The 20,000-nt window shown below is 35.8% G+C and overlaps 1 protein-coding gene across 3 annotated transcripts in view; it reads left to right on the forward strand.

The window, feature by feature from the left end:
• LOC136840835 (protein fem-1 homolog C) overlaps positions 1–20,000 on the forward strand; it is a 217,663-nt gene that overhangs the window by 126,071 nt on the left and 71,592 nt on the right. The window contains exon 1 of one of the 3 annotated variants that reach the window (XM_067107770.1): positions 8,313–8,378. The exons of the other annotated variants lie outside the window; for them this stretch is intronic. The gene's annotated coding sequence lies outside the window, so the exon portion shown is untranslated. Of the gene's footprint in view, positions 1–8,312; positions 8,379–20,000 lie in introns of those variants that run through there. 3 annotated transcript variants of the gene reach the window in all.

Raw genomic sequence — 20,000 nt, forward strand, 5'->3', positions numbered from 1 at the left:
CTGTAGCAATATAATTAAAGATTCTTCTAGCTCACGTAAGCTGAAACCTTTTCACTTTCCCTACTACTGTATAGAAATATTATATCAATTTATACCAGATTTGACTCAAAGCATCCGTGAGAAGATGGACTCAAGTGTGTGTAAATTGGGCTGCACACCCATCCAACGGGAAATAGTAAGAAATATTGAAAAATACTATAGAACAACGGTGCCAGAAATGGTGAGTTTAGGTGAAAGCTACCTCATGTATTGGCTTCAAATTTGCTTTAATTATGTTCCCTGAGGCCAGGATGTGGCCTCAATAGAGGTTCAGAGTTTAACAAGGGAATATGAAGGGAAACTTTAAAAAAAAAAAATGTCTTATGAAGAACAGCAGGGCAGCAGTTTGTCAGATAAATACGCAGTCATCCTCGTGTAGTTTAGAGTCAGTTGTATTGAAATCACGTGTACAAGGTATCACAAAAAATATATATAAGGAAAATTTTAATTGCAACTTTAGCAAGGTGGCTCAGGTGTGATCAGTGCACCACGGAAGTTATTTTCTTTTTTATTTAATATTTCTTAGTTTTTCTCATCGGTCGCTAACCCAGTTTTAGTATTCAATCCGAGTAGAGAGAAGCCGTACCAGGCTTCATCTCCGTTAATCCTGACGAAGTGGCAGTTTAACAGAAGATCGTAGGGCTTCATATCCCGTCTCTTAAGATTTTTTTTTTTTTCTTATAGTTGCATACGAAGTTGGTTCTTTTCAGCTACGTAATCCCGTGGTTTCATTTGAAACTTTCTTTGACATTTTTTTATATTTAGAACTAGTAAATAATTCTGCTTTGTTTTTTGCTGTTTGCAGACGAATCTGTCACTGTATCCAAATGGTGTTGGGTTCTAGTTTTTACTGCATGGTAGTGGCGTCAGTAGTAGGAAAACGTGTCAAGAACTAGTAAATAATTCTGCTTTGTTTTTGCTGTATGCAGACGAATCTGTCATTATCCAAATGGTGTTGGGTGCTAATTTTTCTGCATAATATGGCGTCAGTAGTAGGAAAACTTGTCATCGTGCTGGTGTTTATTGCCCTAGTTTGTTGTAGAAAGAATTGCTAGAGTCTGTAGTATGCGTTTAGTATTTGTGGTACACGTATCACTCCGGTATTGGAGGTTTTTGTTGGCGTGTGGCGTGTCCAAGGTCCATAAATATTATCCTTGGGCGTGTCTTAGTAAATTTTGCTGTATTTTTCTGTAAGCCAAATGGTCCAGCTATTTCTTTTTCCTTTTTTTTTTTTGCATTTTTAAGCATTTCTGTATCATGTATACCTTTTATTTCCTTTGGTGGATTGTTAGATTTATTTTTTGTGCCGTCCAAAGAATGTGGAAGCATTTACGGGCATTCTTCTTTGGGAATGTGAATATTCACATTCACATGCGCCAGCGCTATGTGAATATATATGTTTGGGCACATTAATGAAATCCTCAGTAAAAAAAAAAGGCACGTATGGAGGAAACACTTTACTGTTCAACAAAGTCATTCGATAATGTTGCAAATTTTCACAGATAGCGAACGTCTGCAGTTGAATTTAACGTTTGAATGGAGAGATAGGGATGGTAAGGTATCTGTCTGTTCAGTAGAGATAGAAAGATAGAAATAGAGGGTTGAACAAAAAGCGAAGGTGGGAGTGTTTTCTGCTGATGGTGGTTGGGTGATTTGGACTTGGTTGAAATGGGTGAAGGTGAAGGGGAAGCGAGCATATAATTCTTTTCGTGTGATCGGAAAATGGCTACCAATGGAAGGGGAAGTTTCACTATTATTATTATTATTATTATTATTATTATTATTATTATTATTATTATTATTATTGCATCTGATGTAATTGTCAGTTGTTGAGTAAGCGATCATATAATTCTTTTCGTGTGATCGGAAAATGGCTACTAATGGGAGGGGAAGTTTTACTATTATTATTATTATTATTATTATTATTATTATTATTATTATTATTATTATTATTATTATTATTTCTGCACTTGTTGGGTAAGGGAACATATAGTTTTTAGTGTGATCGGAAAATGGCTACTAATGGGAGGGGAAGTTTCAATATTATTATTATTATTATTATTATTATTATTATTATTATTATTATTATTATTATTATTATTATTTCTTCTGCAACTGCTAAGAGTGTCAGGTAAGTAATTTTTAAGATTCAGGTAATTAATCCCTTGTTACGTAAGGTGATAGGAATTTCTTGCCCAGTGATTCAGACGCCGTGAATATTAGCAGTCTCATTTTCCGCGTGGTTTCAGTGACCTTGTGGTGTCACTCTGGTACGTCAGTTGCTAGGATTATTTTCAATCGCCGTCTCTCTCATTTTCTTTAATCCTCTGGTGGGCTCTTGTCTGTGCAGTGAAATTGCAGCGAACTCCTTTCACTGTTGAATGTGTGTGTGTGTGTTTGTACAGTTTCACTTTCGCGTGTATGAAGAGCTCACCATCGTTTATGTAAGAGTAAATTATACAATTGACGGTACAGCTGCACATCGTCTTTTAGACGTGTATTCTTTGAGCCTTGGTGCATTTCTCAAGAGTCTAGTCTGCAAGCCAACCCCCTGATCTTCACTCTCCCTCCCCTTCCTGCAAGGAGGAGGGGGAGGAGGAGGAGGACTGTCGTCGTCTTACGATTTAGTATCGATCCAACGTCTGCAGTACTTTTACTCCGGGCAAGGCGATTCTCGAGAAGGTCACTCGTTGGATTATGATGATAATTCGTCCGCTTTCTCTATGTATGTTTGTTAGGGAAATATGCCTGATTATCTAATAAATGTGATCTGTGAATATAAATCGCGAAGAGGACTTGTTTGCCAATAACCCGTAGGGTGTTGTATTGCCGTCAGTTCGCCTCAGCGTGGTGCACTGAAAGCATTACCTACAGGTCTTTGCATCGTCCCTTCGGCCCTTAGCTGCAACCTCTTTCATTCCTTTTACTGGACCTCCGTTCATATTTTCTTTCTTCCATCTGACTTTTCCACCCTCCCTAATAAGTGTTTCATAGAGCAACTGCGAGGTTATCCTCCTGTTACACCTTTCAAACCGTGTTACTTTTCATTTCCCTTTCAGCGCTGGATGGCAGACCTCATAGGTCCCAGCGCTTGGCCTTTGGCCTAAATTCTATATTATATTCTATTCCATTCTCGTTGCCAAGAATTCTGTTGCTAGATAATTATAAGACTGCACAATACATTTCAATCTTGTTGATATCCTCTTCCACCGAAGTTTCCCCACTTTCCGTTTGCCTCTCTCTCTCTCTCTCTCTCTCTCTCTCTCTCTCTCTCTCTCTCTCCCTTCCTTTGACGTCATAGGTTAGAACGCAATTCCTCGGGGGAAGTGTGAAGGCGATGCGCTCTTTTTAAGCAGAACTTGAGGAATAATTACAGGAGAGAATCTGCCCGTCCCGCGGATTTCGCTCAGTGATGACGACTCGCGGGGTTTATCGAGTCTCGCGACCGGGGAGGAAAAGTTCGTTCATTATCGGCTGGAAAGTTCCCTCGGAGGTCTTCGGTAATTAGTTGCTTTTGTTGTTGGGAGGCGATCGCCTGGTTGTGTGGTGTGGGGGTATCCCGTTTCTTAATTTATGCTGAAAGGCATTAGGTGTTGATGTTATTAATTATTGATATTATAATTTCATTAGTATTTGTGAAAAGCTGCACGTTTTCGCTGGAGGTTATTTATTATTGGGTTATTGATATTTGTAAAACTTTTCATTTGATGGCTTTGAAGTTTATATTTATTGGGAGATATGCACCCATGTATGAACAATGTCTCGTAAAGCGTAACTCGTACGCTACAAGCGTAATATATAATAATAATAATAATAATAATAATAATACACACAATAATAATATCATCTTAATATTTCGCAGATATGAACCTACATTCAGCGGACTCAGGAATTGCTAAACTATGTCGTGTCTTATACTCGAACAAGATTAACTGTATTTACGGGAGTGCTTGCATTAGTGTTCAAGTGCTTCCAGATATGCTGAAATGTTGGTATGCGTCATCCGGGTCCCTTTACAGCGCTAGCCACGTTACAGACACACACACACACACACACACACACACACACACACACACACACACACTCAGTATTAACAGCTTAGGGAATAAGGTTGTAATTAAAATGCCTTCTCTACTAGAAGGTTAGGGAGGACAAAATGTGGATTGCTGCTTATTGATTGCTCATGCACTACAGAAGCCCCCTTAGGGGCCGGGGGTATTGCCGTCAGTGCACCATTACTTAGGGTTCTTTGCAGCGTCCCTTCGGGCCCTAGCAGCAACCTCTTTCGTTCCTTTTATTGTGCCTCCATTCATATTGTATTCCATCTTTCCATCCACCCTTTCGTAACAGTTGCTTCGTAGCGCGACTGCGAGGATTTCCTCCGGTTACACCATTCAAACCTTTCTACTTTCAATTTCCCTTTCAGCGCTCAATAACCTCATAAGTCCCAGCGCATGGCCTTTGGTCTAAATTCTATATTCCGTTCCATTCAATTCCACCATGGTTTTATTCAGTTATTTTATTACCAGATACAGGTGCACAGAGGCTGACAGAGCTATGATATGCTTTTTTACAAGTGTATGTAATCGTTGATTTCAGAGTTGTAAGAAACATTGTGAAGTTTTTTTTTTTTATAAGGTGAAGCGTATCCTCGGTCCTTAGTTTCGTGATAAAAATGTCAGGGACATTTTTTTACACATATTAGAGGCTGACTCTGATTGTAGCTATTGTCTATTGAACATGGCTTTGATTGATGTCTTTATATCTGTAGCAACGCTTGTTGCAAGAATCACCTTGTTACTGTCAATTACAGTGTTGTTTCTATTAAAGAATGAAAGCGGCACTGAATTCTGTTTGTTTTTTTTCCAAGGCCTTCCATGTTTTATGGGGAACTGCTCATAAGCGGTGTTTTTTTCATGCTCCATTGAGGTATTTTGAATTATTGTTATTCGATTATATTCCTTTGTGGTATATATATATATATATATATATATATATATATATATATATATATATATATATATATATATATATATATATATATATATATATATATACTTACATACGTACATACATACATATTTACTAACAGGATCTCATTAAAACTGGATGGTACATATATATATATATATATATATATATATATATATATATATATATATATATATATATATATATATATATATATATATTTACTAACAGGACCTCATTAAAACTGGATGGTATCTAGCGGAGATATTTATTCAGGAAAAATTACAAGCTTTCTAGGCCTAGCAGTCCTCATTGTCAGGTATCCTAGAAAGCTTGTACCTTTTCCTGAATAAATATCTCCACTAGATACCATCCAGCTTTAATGAGGTCCTGTTAGTAATTGTATTAATGCACAGAACAGTTGTGTAAGTGATAAGTTAATATATATTTATATATATATATATATATATAGTTTTAATTTTCACTTCAACTTGTACAATTGCACCAGCTCTTTTATAAGCATTGTAGTTTCTTTGAAGAATCCTATTTGCCCTGATGATAGCCTTGAGTTAGTGGCCCAAACACCTGTTTGTATAAGAGTAAATAAACAGAGCAGCTTAGCAGCAATATTAGTCTTTTCTTTCAAAACTACCCCAGGAGATAACGAAGAGATATAGGCAATTGGTAAAGTATTATCTTTTAAGTAATTAACGCCTCAGGTGCGTTAGCATTTAATAATTATATATACACACATATATATACACATTCACACATACATTATTTATATATATATGTATGTATGTAATCTTGCACTTACGTTTTAAGAATCGGGAGAGACGTCGTCAAGAATGAGAGTTTATATATCTCACCTTTCATCAGTAGACGCCAGATGTGTGTTCCATAGTTGAAAAAAACTCTATATAAGTAATGCATGCTTAGTGAAATGAGGATCAGCGTGCTGCTCGTGAGTCTTGTGCACGTGTTTGTTGAGAGGCTATTGGGCTGTATGTATATATACATTTTATACATACATACATATACTGTGTATATATATATATATATATATATATATATATATATATATGTGTGTGTGTGTGTGTGTGTGTGTGTGTGTGTGTGTGTGTGTGTGTTTTGGGTTTGTATTAATATTATGGGATGTTCATCCTTGATGTAGCAGCTAGAATAAAAAAAAAGACAGCTCTCGTCTCATTTCTTTGAAGCACCGTCTCCCTGGGCATATTGTTTATCCGGAGAAACAGAAAAATAAAAACATTGGCTGACAAATAAAACCCGACCATTTCATTTCCTCTCTTTAGCCTTTTGACGGTATTTTACCAAGAAAGGTCTATCCTCTTGAATGTTGTGTCAGCTTCAAAGGTCATAATATCTTGTCGGGATATGTATGTATGTAAGTAGTGCTGCCATTGATTCTTTTGTTGTCATTTCTGTTTTGTAGCCTCGAAAGAAACACAGTGATTGCGTGTTGTGACTTATGATTAAATGTAACCCCTTTATGGGTGTAAAAAAAAATAAATAAAAATAAAGACAACGTAGAATCTGTGGAGATTAATATTTTTTGTCGATTATTTGTGCAGTAAGCGTTCTTGACAAAGCTGGGATATGTAATGAAACGGACATGATTTTAAAATGTTATTATTAGCCAATAGAGGTAACAGTATTTTGTGAAGTTCAGAAGTTTGGTGACGTAACGTACTTTAGAAAAATTTTGTGAAGTTCAGAAGTTTGCTGACGTAACATACTTTTGAAAAATTTTGTGAAGTTCAGAAGTTTGCTGACGTAAAATTTTGTGAATTTCAGAAGTTTGGTGACGCAACATACTTTTGAAAAATTTTGGGAAGTTCAGAAGTTTGCTGACGTAACATACTTTTGAAAATTATGCGTGATTCTGAAGCTTCTGGAGGAAAGGATGGAAGTATGGAATGGAAGATAGATTGAAAGTAGAAACCGTAGTATGCAAGAAGTCAGAGATTGCACACTTCAAATTTGGATATGCATGAAAGAGATATATTAGAATTATTGAGAAAGTGCAAGAGTTCGTACAAGGTAGAGGTGAACGAGTGTGTCGTTATTGGGTTGTACGCAATACGGACATGAACTATTGTAGAAGTTTTCATTACGGGTTTATTGACAGTCGGTAGTTAAAGCATAAATTCTGCTACTCGATTTATATCATATATATATATATATATATATATATATATATATATATATATATATATATATATATATATTTATTACCATTTTTTCACTGTGGTATTGTATGATAAACGAATCACGTGTTAGCACTATGATCAATATATATATGTGTGTGTGTGTACATTGTTGAATAGTAGAACCATGTAAAGAATAATTATTTTGATGTCAAGTGATTATAATCCATCTTCTCGTAACATCCATTGAAGATATACCGTGCAAGTCCATTGGCTGTATTACATTCCACCCACGATAAGACACGCTCTGACGTCAATAGCTGACCTTTTATTTTTCTCCTCTCCCTTGGGTGGGTGACTTGCCTTGAGGCCGTTGCAGTTGAAATGATATCAGGTGATTTGTTGGATGTCTCCTCCACCCTATACTCTACAGGCCTTGGGAGGATTGCAGTGGGCGTAGAAACGGATGAGGGAGTAGATGTTCGTTGATGAATAGCTGAGCAGTAGGCATCAGGGAGGATGGGAACTAGGGATGTGTCGCGGATGTGACGTCAGGGCGTATTGTAGGGCCCTTTCTGGGAACCTTGTTGTTGGGTAAGCGATAACGTGAGCTTCTAGGTACTGGGGTTCTGAGGCTTAGTGGAGAGAAAAGTGATGGCGAATGTCATTTCTCTTTTAAATTTGTTAGTGATAGGCCAGAATGAATAAAATGAATTACTCTTGTCTATTAGAAGTCATACGAGTAATGAAGAATTGCTTTCACTTGGAACTTGACAGTGTAGAAACGTAGAAAGTCTCTCTCTCTCTCTCTCTCTCTCTCTCTCTCTCTCTCTCTCTCATTCATTCAGTTGTAATGATTCACGTTATTCCAGGGAACAGTTTCTGCTAGAGTTGAATATCTTTGCGGTTCGTCGCTTAATTTTGGTTTGTCCGTGAAAAAGCATTGTTGCTTCCTAACGGTAAACGCGTGCAGCATGTTGCATTGTTTCCTTACTATGATGGGAGTCTCTTTATTATGTAATTTAAGTAGTTATGTAAATGATATTGTTTGTGTCGATTATTGTAAGTTTTATTTTTTTTCATTTGGAGTTAATTGTCTTTTTAGTAATCGTTTTATTTGTCTCTCCACAGGTAAGACCGGCAGCAAATATTTTGCGTTACGTTGATGGTAGTGTGGAGTACTGTCATCATTTGAAGGTCAGTGGTAAACTGGTTTATTTACATACATTTTCGTTCATTTCATTTTATTGTCTGCAAATTCATAATTAGAGAGAGAGTAAACATTTCATCCCTACGAAACTGTCACTGGTTAGCGGCTTTTCATTTTCCTACTGAATCTGGTTTCATTAGCGAGTATGGAACCTTGAATATATTTATCCAAAGTTCTTATATTTTTCATAAATCATACATTCTTTTGTCAGAAACGGGTCTAACGCTTCCTTTTAAATAGAAACATTTTATGCCTATTTTTCTCATGTAATTTTTCCGTGACATGGACTTTTAATTCTAATAAAATTGATAATTGAATGAATTAAGAATTAATAATCGAGGCAGATCTTTCTGTTCAGACATGTTTGGATTTTTCTCTTTTATTACTGACACTTTTAGAATGGAAAAATTTTATCCTATTAAGTGTCCTATAGACTAGAGTTGCATTTAGTGATTGGAATTGTTGATGCGCTCTTTATTGCTGTGTTTTGTGAATGAATGATAAGTTAGTAGAGGATAGTGCACAGATTTTTAAAACTCAGCCCACATCCAAGAAAAACGTAACAACAAAAGAGCATTCGAGGAGAAAAACTTTCTGTTTTCAAGATTTTTCTCAGGAAATGTTAGTTGAAAGAATGATATCTTTTATTTTTTATTTTAATTTATTTTGTGACGCCGTTAGTTTGGTTACCAGCGATTTATTATATTCCCCTTGCATTTTCTTACATTTTTTTATCTATTAATTTATTTTCCCTTAATAAGCGAGAGCTCCTCTTTCTCTATTTCCTCCTTACCTCATCTTACTTCTTCCGAATGAGCACCGTATTCTTTGGAAGCTTGATTTTCAAGTCAGTGGCCTCTGTGGGCTTGTTCCATGTGAATAGGGTTCATCCTCTGAATAATAATGATAAGTATACCTTGGTTTAACCAGACCACTGAGCTGATTAACAGCTCTCCTATGGCTGGCCCAAAGGATTAGACTTATTTTACGTGGCTAAGAACCAGTTGGTTACCTAGCAACGGAACCTACAGCTTATTGTGGAATCCGAACCACCATACCGAGAAGTGAATTTCTATCACCAGAAATAAATTCCTCTAGTTCTTCATTGGCCAGTCGGAGAATCGAACGCAGGCCCAGCAGAGTGCTAGTCGAGAACGATATCGACCCATCCAACGAGGAAATAATAATAATAATAATAATAATGTGAGATTTGCAGTTGTAAAAATTTGGGCTTAGGTGAAAGGATGGATCAGTGCGGATTAGAATAGTTAAGTCATGCTGATGGAAGGGAGGACGAGGAATGGCCGGAAAGAGGTACTGGAAAGAAAGGTCCTGAATATCCAGGAAGTGATAGAGTGCGTGGAAGATAGAGGCCGATGACGTAGTGTGTGTGTGTTTAGGGTGATTCATGCTGGTTAGCCTTCTTATAGGTGTGTTGATTTGGTGATGTGGAAGTTTTCTCATCAGGTGAGTTATCTATACGAATCAAATGTTTAAAGTGTGATGTGTGTGTGTGTGTTTTTTGCGAAACCTGTTAAAGGAAGTCATTTATGATATATAAAGATATATATATATATATATATATATATATATATATATATATATATATATATATATATATATATATATATATATATATATATATATATATATATATATATATATATAAACTATATGAGGACAAAGGACTTGGATTTTCGCTTCAGCGACTTCATAGAAAATATTGAATATTCCTTTTTTATCACTTCTACAGAAAATACTGAATATCTCTTTATTTATCACTTCAGTAATCCCGTATGAATGTGTATTTCTAACGAATATTATTATTATTATTATTATTATTATTATTGTTAATTATAATAATAATAATAATTATTATTATTATTATTATTATTATTATTGTTGTTGTTATTATTATTATTATCATTATTATTATTATTATTGTTATTAGCAACATCAGTGGCGAAAGTTCTATTTAGAACCGAATCGATCTGTCAGTGTTTGCTTATCATTTGCAATCGCATTTCGTGTGTTCTGTGGTTGATTTTATTTATTGGCCTTCCGACTAAGAGAGTGGCGTCACGAGATGTGTCATAGGATATTGTGCAAGGAACATGTCACGCATATCCTTTGTGCCTCTAGGGCAGCCAGAAACTGCCTGCGGCAGTGTCGTAAAGTTAATTGAGTTGAGGGTTTTCGCAAATGGAAGGTTTGTCTGTAATGTTACTTTAAAAATGCTCTGTGGCTGTGACGAATTGCTTTTACTGCTTATTTCAGTGCTGGTGTTTATTTCTTAGATTTTGTTTATTTATTTTTTCGTGAAATTTATTTTGCAATTTCCTTTTTGAATTTATGGGTCCTACACCGAAAGCTTGGTAAATTATTGACATTTTTTTTTTTCATTTATGTTTTGTTCAGTTGGATGTGTAGTTTTCGCTTTTTCTTAATTTATGACAATAGCGAAGGCTTGATAAATGATTGGTCTTTTTAAAAACATTTTTTATTCAGTTTTTTCGTAAACTGATTTTCCTTTTTTTTAACACCCATATACTGAAAACTTTGTAAATTATTTCATGAATTTCTCGCAAGTACAAGTCATATGTAGTAATAAAAACAATCATCATAATCATCATCTTTATCATCAGCATATGTTGAATAGCAAAGTTCTGAGGTTTGGTACATGTGATGAGGTGTTGCATAACTCCATGCCTGTGGTCAGCGGCAATAATCCGTTCGCTAAGGAATAGACAAAATCAACAATGGAAAAGCCGTCAGGTGTAATCGCCATTTCATTGCAATTTGTTTTAGCCATGTAAGTCATTTCATTTTGTCCATTAACTTCGGTTAATTAATAGGAAGATTATACTTTACATAAAAAAAAAACTCGTTCTGAGAGCGTGATAATAGAAGTATGTCGGAGAGAGAGAGAGAGAGAAAGAGAGAGAGAAGCTGTCATTCTGAGAACAATATAAGAAGTATGTCGGGGGGAGAGAGAGAGAGAGAGAGAGAGAGAGAGAGAGAGAGAGAGAAAGCTGTCATTCTGAGAACAATATAAGAAGTATGTCGGAGAGAGAGAGAGAGAGCATGTGCTGGCAACATGAGCTCCTTCCCCTGAGTCAAATAGCGTTTTCATGCATCAGTGAATGTTTTCTATAATAAATACGCCTTTCATATAAAGTCAATGACAGTTTACCATAAGTTACACGTGTACAGCCGTCTCTCAAGAAAGAGCATAACTTGATCTCTCGTAACTTTTTTTCATAGTGAATTTCATTTGTGATTGTTAAAAAGAAGAATGGACGCGCAATCAAAGTCCTCTTAGTATCATAGACATATATATCCCTTTCAAGATAACACCGTGTTTTGCAAGCTCAGTGTTTTTTTTTTTTCCTGACGCTTTTGTGTGCGCGCTCGCGCGCGTCCGGTGACGCGTGTTTTTAGGTCCAAACATACGCAAAGCCAACTGCGTAACAAGCCAACAGCCCTCATTTAAAAAAAAAATTATTTCTATAAGGACTAAGTCATTTTATTTCCTATATGGGTAATAGTAACAATTGTTTATATGATTATGAATTAATTGCCATTGACTGCCATACATATGATTGACGCACACGTATACATATATATCTGACATGGAGATAATTTTAGTAAGAATATAATGTATCGTAAACATTTTATATGACATTACCATTTTCCTGTATAAGTAAGTCAAGAAATAATCCGCTTGGGAGCACGTCGCCAGGTCTGGGTCTTGGCACTTAGCGTGAAGTGTTTACTAAAGATTACAATCATCAAAATAATATTTGTGTACTGAAGTCCATAATTAGCTTAATGTGATGTTGGGGTTCTCCATTCCTGTACACCTGTGGTTCTTAACCCTTTTCAATATATGCACCCCTTTCAAATCAGCAGTCAGCTCTCGCACCAAATAATAATAATAATAATAATAATTATTATTATTATTTTATTTGTATTTTTTGCAGAAAAAAACATGCGTGTATAAAAACATATTTTGCTTTAATTATTCGTGGGCATCCTTGCACCCCCCATGGGTGCGAGCACCCCTTGTTAAGAACCACTGCTGTACACGGTCACAAAAAAAATATAGATCCGGAGAAGTGGCACATTCTCTCTCTCTCTCTCGTTGTGGTGAACTCAACCTGATCGCGGAGATTTTTAATCCAATTACAGAGGAGCTTTAAACTTCTTATGACTGTGTACCGGACTGTGAGGAGGAACCAGGTTTATTAAAAAGCGCGGCTGTTCCCTTACGACCGTCAGCTTTGTAGTATTCTCGCTCTAATGAAATTGCCTCTTAGATGATTAACCAGTTCTAGCAGAATTGATTAGGTGCACCCTGGCCTCGCAATCAGCTGTTGTTGTTTATCGGGGACAAGGTTTAGAGAATACAAATTACTCTAAGTAACCTGGATGAATGGCCGTCAAGTCTCACTTTCGATTTTTTTTTAAACAAGCATTGCTGTTGCTATTTTTTAAATGTAAGCTACTGTTGCGAAGCCTCTTCTCTCTCTCTCTCACACTCTCTCTCACACACACACACACACACACACACACACACACACACACACACACACACACACACACTTGTGTGTACTTAAGCCGTTGTCTATGGCAGAGTTTTACATCGTGAAGTCCTGTTTCTTTGTTTGTGTGTATTTTATTTTAAATATTGTGGTTTTTCTGTGAATCGTGATTTTGATAAAATGAAACCACAGTCAGCCTTTCAGAACAGTCCAGCATACATTTACTTTTGAAAGCAAATAAGTAAAAACATTTCACCACCACTGCGTATTTTTTTCCAATAATTTTTTTTTATAATACCAGTACATGTGAGTTGTATGCTTATTTCACTACTTATTAAATTTTATTTGGACCATCCGTGTACTTTGCTCCATCCAGAATGGTAGAGGGTAGGGTTTATAATACTGTATATATATATATATATATATATATATATATATATATATATATATATATATATATATATATATATATATATATATATATATATATATATATATATATATTTAGCCCAACAGTCTTCCCTTTCTCTGAGATTTTGTAACGTATTCTGCCGTAAAACATTATGCGTGTTTACTCCAGGACAGTAGATGATTAATGATACGCTGCCTTGTAGGGAGTGTTGAAATGTACAATTATTAAGAAAACGCGAAGCTTGAGGTAGGGGCTGGTGGTCGTGGGCTAGAATGAGGAATGCGAATTCCTCTGTCTTGTAAAGTTACATACAAGCTGACCACCACCACCACCTCCTCCTCCTCCCCTCCTCCTCCTCCCTCCCTCCTCCTCCTCCTCCTCCTCCTCCTCCTCCTCCTCCTCCTCCTCCTCCCCTTTTTCTGCTACCACTGCTACTATGATGATGATGATTATTATTATATAGTGTTATTATCATTATTATTATTATGAAATAACGGGTTTCAAATAATTGACCCACAACAGTGGTGTTAACAATAAACTAACTTCAGTAATAGGTGTACATAAATTCATAAATACATACATACATAAATACATACCTACATACATACGTACATACATACAGTGGCTACTCACATGTGTTAACTTTCTTCATAGTTATGTCATTACTCAGCCATTCCAAGGAACCGCCAATCAATAGAGTAAAGTCTCGGGATATATATAATGTATTGGTATAGCCTAGTTGGAAGAAGCAGCCCTTCTGAGGAATGGCCTTCATTAGCATTCTAGTTATAACCGTGGCCGTGAAGTTGTTCCTCGGCAGGAAGTTCCTAGTGGGATCCTTAGGATGTGGTTAAAGGGACTCCGTCAATGAATCCTTTTTCCAGCTGGCTGGTTGCTAATTATTATTATTATTATTATTATTATTATTATTATTATTCAGACATTGAACCATATTCGTACGGAACAAGTTACCCTCCTTTCATTCCCTTTTACTGTAATGCTGTTCATATTTTCTTTCTTCCTATCTTACTTTTCATATTCTCTTACTTCCATCTTATTTTCCACGCTCTCCTAATAATTTTTTCTACATTATTTTCAGCGCTGACTGACCTCATAGGTCCTAGTGCTTGGCCTTTGGCCTAAATTTTGTATTCCAATTCCAATTCCATATGGAACAAGCCCACAGGGGCCACTGGCTTGAAATTCAAGCTTCCAAAGGATATGGTGCCCTTTCGAAAGAAGCAACAGAGAGTCGTAGGAAATACGGAAAGAAGAGATCAGTTACCAGAAAAGAATAAATAAATTAACTAATTAAAAAACTGTTAGATACAAGTAAAAATGCGCAGAAGTTTCTTCGGCGCAGTCGAGTTTTCTGTACAGCGTATAATCAAGGCCATGGAAAATAGATCTATCGGTGGTCTCGATATAATGCTGTATGAGCCGCAACCCATGAAACTTTAACCACGGCCCCGTGCTGGTTTGGCCTATATCGTTGCCAGACGCACGATCATGGCTAACTTTAATCTTAAATATAATAAAAACTACTGAGGCTATGGGGCTACAATTTGGTGTGTTTTATGATTGGAGGGTGGATGATCAACATACCAATTTGCAGCCCTCTAGCCTCAGTGATTTTTAAGATTTGAGGGCGGACAAGAAAAGTGCGGACGGTCAGACAAAACCGGCACAATAGTTTTTTTTTTATAGAAAACTAAAAGATTTAAGTAAATTATCTAAATGCAAAGAGAATTGTTGTAGGGTGAAAATGCGTTGCATCTTCTCTTGAACTTTTGAAGCAATTTCCTCCAGGCGTATCGACAAAAGCTTTGTGATCAGGTATTGATTTAGTGGGGGTCGTACTCTTAAAGCCACGTACTTAACCGCATGTCTCGTATAAATAGTAGAGGTCGTACTTACGTAAGATTGATTGATTAAGGTAAAATCGATGGTATTAAGTCACAGACGTTCAGGACAAAATTTAGAACTTGAGTCGGCTGGTTCAAGATGCTTGAGGTTCAAGATAATAGCCCAATTCTTTAGCTACTGTGCTACGTCATTGTAATTGTACATGTTTTATGTGAAAAAATATTTGTTTTATAATTACTATGATTATTAATAATTAGTGTTATTGTTGTTACTCTATCACTGTAATTACAATTGTAGATGTTTTGTGTGAAAAATATTTGTTTTTGTATAATTACTATGATTATTAATAATTATTGTTGTTACTCTGTCATTGTAATTATATTTTTAAATGTTTTATGTGAAAAATGCTTGTTTTATAATTGCCATTAGTATCAGTAATTAGTGTTATTGTTATTATTAGCAGTAGATTGTACGTAACAACCATACATGATCCTGATGTTTGTAACAAAATCTTTGATGATGCATGGAAACTACGCTTATTTCATTCTTGAATTCGTAAAAGAAAAATCGGATCCGTGTTTTGTATCCGTTAAACAAAACGTAAATGATTTAGAGTAACTCTGATAATCATCTTTAATAAGAGGTTATTCGCACTGGTGCGAAGCAGATTGACAGGTCATTACATTGTGTCATTACAGTGACAGTGAATCATTATTTATAGAGTCTTGTGATAATGATATCCGCATGTAAATTAAGCCTCATATTTCCAGTGCCTTGAGAGTGTGAATAATCCACACAGAACGTCTGATTATGGGAGTGCGCATGTATAATTCTTATACAATTAATTTCCAATTATATGAGTAGGCTAAGCTTGTCCTTAAGTAGAAGCCAGATGGTTGCGGAATCTACCGACTACTGCTGCCTCTACAACAGATCACAATCTCTGTAACTGAATTATTGTACTGTATGTTGTATGAACCTTGGTATTAACAACAGTAGTGAGTAAAGTGGGAAAGACTTCCCATACCTCTACAACAGAAATACAATTTTTGTAACAACTATTGTACTGTATGTTGTGTGAACCTTGGTATGAACAACAGTAGGGAATAAAGTGGGAGACTTCCCATCCAACAGCAATATAATTTTTGTAACAGAATTATTGTACTGTATATTGTGTGAACAACAGTAGTGTAGTTTGGCCTGTTAAATATTGGGAAGGCTTCCCAGTCCAGGTGTTTCGTCTACCCACAACTAAGTTATCAATTTTTGTGATAACGTGTTATTACTCATGCATTTGTCCTCTCTCTCTCTTTCTCTCGATAACTGGAGTTTAGGTTATTAATTTTTTGGTCAACAAGAGTATGTGAAGCATGGGGGGTCTTTGGTTAACAGAGGAATCATAATAATTCATTTCTGCATCATATTATACGTCTCTCTCTCTCTCTCTCTCTCTCTCTCTTTGTAGATAACTGGCGTTTAGGTTATTTTTGCTCAACAAGAGTAGGTGAAGCATGGTGGTCGGGAGCGAACACAGGAAGTATAATAATTCAGTTCTGCATCTTATTATGTATTCGCCAGCATTAATTAAGAATAAGACGTGTCAGAATCAAGGTAAACACGACGTAAACAACAACCACATAATGTTGGGTGGGAAAAAAAAAAGCTGCTGGTGTTGCGTCTTGCACAAACACCTTGTTTACTTCTTGCCAAAAGTAATTCATTAGCAGAATGGAAGGGTTTGTTGTTTATGTTCTACACCTTCGTTTTTTCGTCTTTCTTTCTTGGAAGCTAGAAGGGATTGTAGTGAATGGACGTTTAAAAGATAATAGGAGTCTGTTCAGGTGATAATGAAACCGTTTCATGGTACATTTTGCACCACTAGGCGCTGCTTAGATTTACTTTCTATTCAAGATTTTTTCTGTTTTTACTTTTGAGGATTGTCTACTCCTCTTAGAGAGGTCGTCTGCACCTTGTAATGTAATTTGTCATCACCCTGAATGAGTTTAATTATATTTTACTACTTTATTGCAATGGATTATATAGTTGTTTGTGAATGACGAAGAGTTACAAATGTATGTTTTCGTTTTACAAATTCCCCGGCTACAGTTAAGATGAAATGTGTTGATCCACCAAAAAAATCTTCCGTTATATTGGAAGTTCTTCTCTCTCTCTCTCTCTCTCTCTCTCTCTCTCTCTCTCTCTCTCTCTCTCTCGGGTCTGTATAGAAATAACATGACTTCTGGTGCTGATGACGGAGTTTTGCACTATGTCCAGGTGCCAATTGCGTGGGTTGCAGTTGCATGCCTTTTCCTCTTGGCATACGTCTTATCTGAAGACATTTTCACGGTGAAACGAATTATTTAAATTTCTAAATTTCATTTAGTAGCCGCCTATTTAACAGACTGGTTCGAATATTTATATGAAAAGGATGTTTCTGTAACCTGTAGTATTTGGTTGCGTCCACACAAACAGTATTTGGCTTCGTTTACACAAACACACACACAGGCTTGGTTTACAAGCGCAGGCATGAGCAGGCTTATACTGTGGTGCCAGAGCCAGAAACAGAGGTATTTACACACACACACACACACACACAAAGCTGTTGCAGCCACCCAGCAGCTTGCTGTAGTGAGCGAACCTTCAAGCTGCAAGGTAGTAGAGTTTTATGTAATCTCCGATTTATGGTTTTCAGGAGATACTACTCGTATTTCTTTATGTTTAATATTTTCCACTGTTTTATCTGTAATTGTTGTATACTGAGTATTTTTTTTAAATATAATGTCTAGTGTACCTTCAATTTTTATTCAAGTATCCTGCGTTTCAAGTTAGAGCTAGAGACTTGACAAATGTATACATATGAATTATTAATTTCCATAGACTTGCTAATCTGGTATTTTCTGGTGAGCGTTGTAGGTCTAAAGCTATGGAATATATTTTGTTTTAACGAGACTATTAGTTTAAAGAAACCGCAGTATAAAGCTATGGAATATATTTTGTTTTAACTAGAATATTAGTTTGACGAAACCCGCAATGTTAATATTTTGAAAATTTCCTAAACATTTGGATGTGATTAGACTTTCAATGTTTTTTTTTTTTTTACCTATCTTAATATTTCTTACCTTAAAATCTCCACACAGTTATTCTCGCAGAATTTTAAAAATGCACATTAACGGGCTGAAGAAAGTGTATTTAAATGCACCTGCTGTTGACCCTGGCTGTACTGTGTACTGTCTCCCCACTCAGATTACAAATGGCGACACCATTACTGTTGTTTTACATCGTCTTTAAAATTTAAAGCAACCAGTTATTCGAAGCCGTTTAGTATGTACAAAACGTTTCACTGACAGTAGGATACAGTACCGGAAGAGAGAGAGAGTCCATCTTGTGAACTCCCCACGGTATGTGTCACATTAGTTATTTATTTGCCATAGGCCTATGATTTATCTCTTTGCCATAAACCTATAATTTATCTCCTTTCTTCGTAATAAAACAACAATTTGAACACCTGTTGTTTGACATTAATGTCTACTGGTAAGCACTATATGCATATCACTGTTTAGAAGATTATACAACCATTGTTGTACGGGCTTCATAAGCCTCGAAGATTCAAAATTTCAAATTTCACCTCCTCGCATGTTCTGGGTATGAGGCAACTGACAGAGCACCAAGTGACCGTTACCGGTAAGTATTGCCAACCCCTGTGTGAAACAACCCTTGAAATTATCTGTAAGAAGAATGTATAAATAGCCAGGTTTTTAGGGTATTTACTTTTATAGATGGCAATCATAATATGTCACTAGAATTCATGATTTCAGCTCGTACCTGCCAGCGTGAACTAAGAGCCCGCCCCTTTCTGCACTTGTCTAATCAGCTCCTTATATGAACGCAACCCAAGTGTATTACAGTAGTACTTTTGAATATTATATTTTAGTTTAGCTAGTAGCGCCATGTTACATGAAGGAAGTATTAACAGAAAACTTTCCTATTTTTTATTCATACGTAGCCAGAAGTTTTGATAAACATTTTACCTCCCCGTCCTTCGTTTTTCCTCGTCTGCTGGCTTGATTGCTGGCTGAGAGAAATGTTTGGAAATTTATTCGTTAGGTTACAGGTGTTTAAGATGAACAAAATCACCATGAGCGGGTCTATTTCCTTGGCCTTTGAAATTGTTTCATACAAACAGTGTATTTGATTCACTTAAGACTCGTTATTTCAAAGATGATTTACTTAACTAATTTTATATTATATAAAGTGAATTTATAAAAGATTATAAAATAATCGAATATTCAGTATTTCTTGTCACATGATGTTCATAAACCTTGGAAATAGACAAAGTAAAAGTATATTTTTGATATTTGAAATAAACAGCCAGAGATAGTTGTACACATTGATTGTGGAAGACAACACATGAATATAGTAAATTGTGTATGTACATATATATATATATATATATATATATATATATATATATATATATATATATATATATATATATATATAAACCAACACATTACTGTAGTAATAGTAAATGAATATAATTTTATAATAGATATATAGGCTATATTAATTAGCGAATATCGAAACCATCTGGTATTGTACACGTCACATTCTTTGTCTGCACATCTTGACTCAGACATCAATCTTTCCTGCTGAGTCGTCATCGCTGCAGTGTTGATAAACAAAGATCCTTGGCCCCTTGCTTGATCTCTGATCCCTGCCATCTCTCTCTCTCTCTCTCTCTCTCTCTCTCTCTCTCTCTCTCAGTCCATATATCTCATCATCGCTTT

This window comes from Macrobrachium rosenbergii, chromosome 8, assembly GCF_040412425.1.
Source record: "Macrobrachium rosenbergii isolate ZJJX-2024 chromosome 8, ASM4041242v1, whole genome shotgun sequence".
Classification (NCBI taxonomy): Eukaryota; Metazoa; Arthropoda; class Malacostraca; order Decapoda; family Palaemonidae; genus Macrobrachium; species Macrobrachium rosenbergii.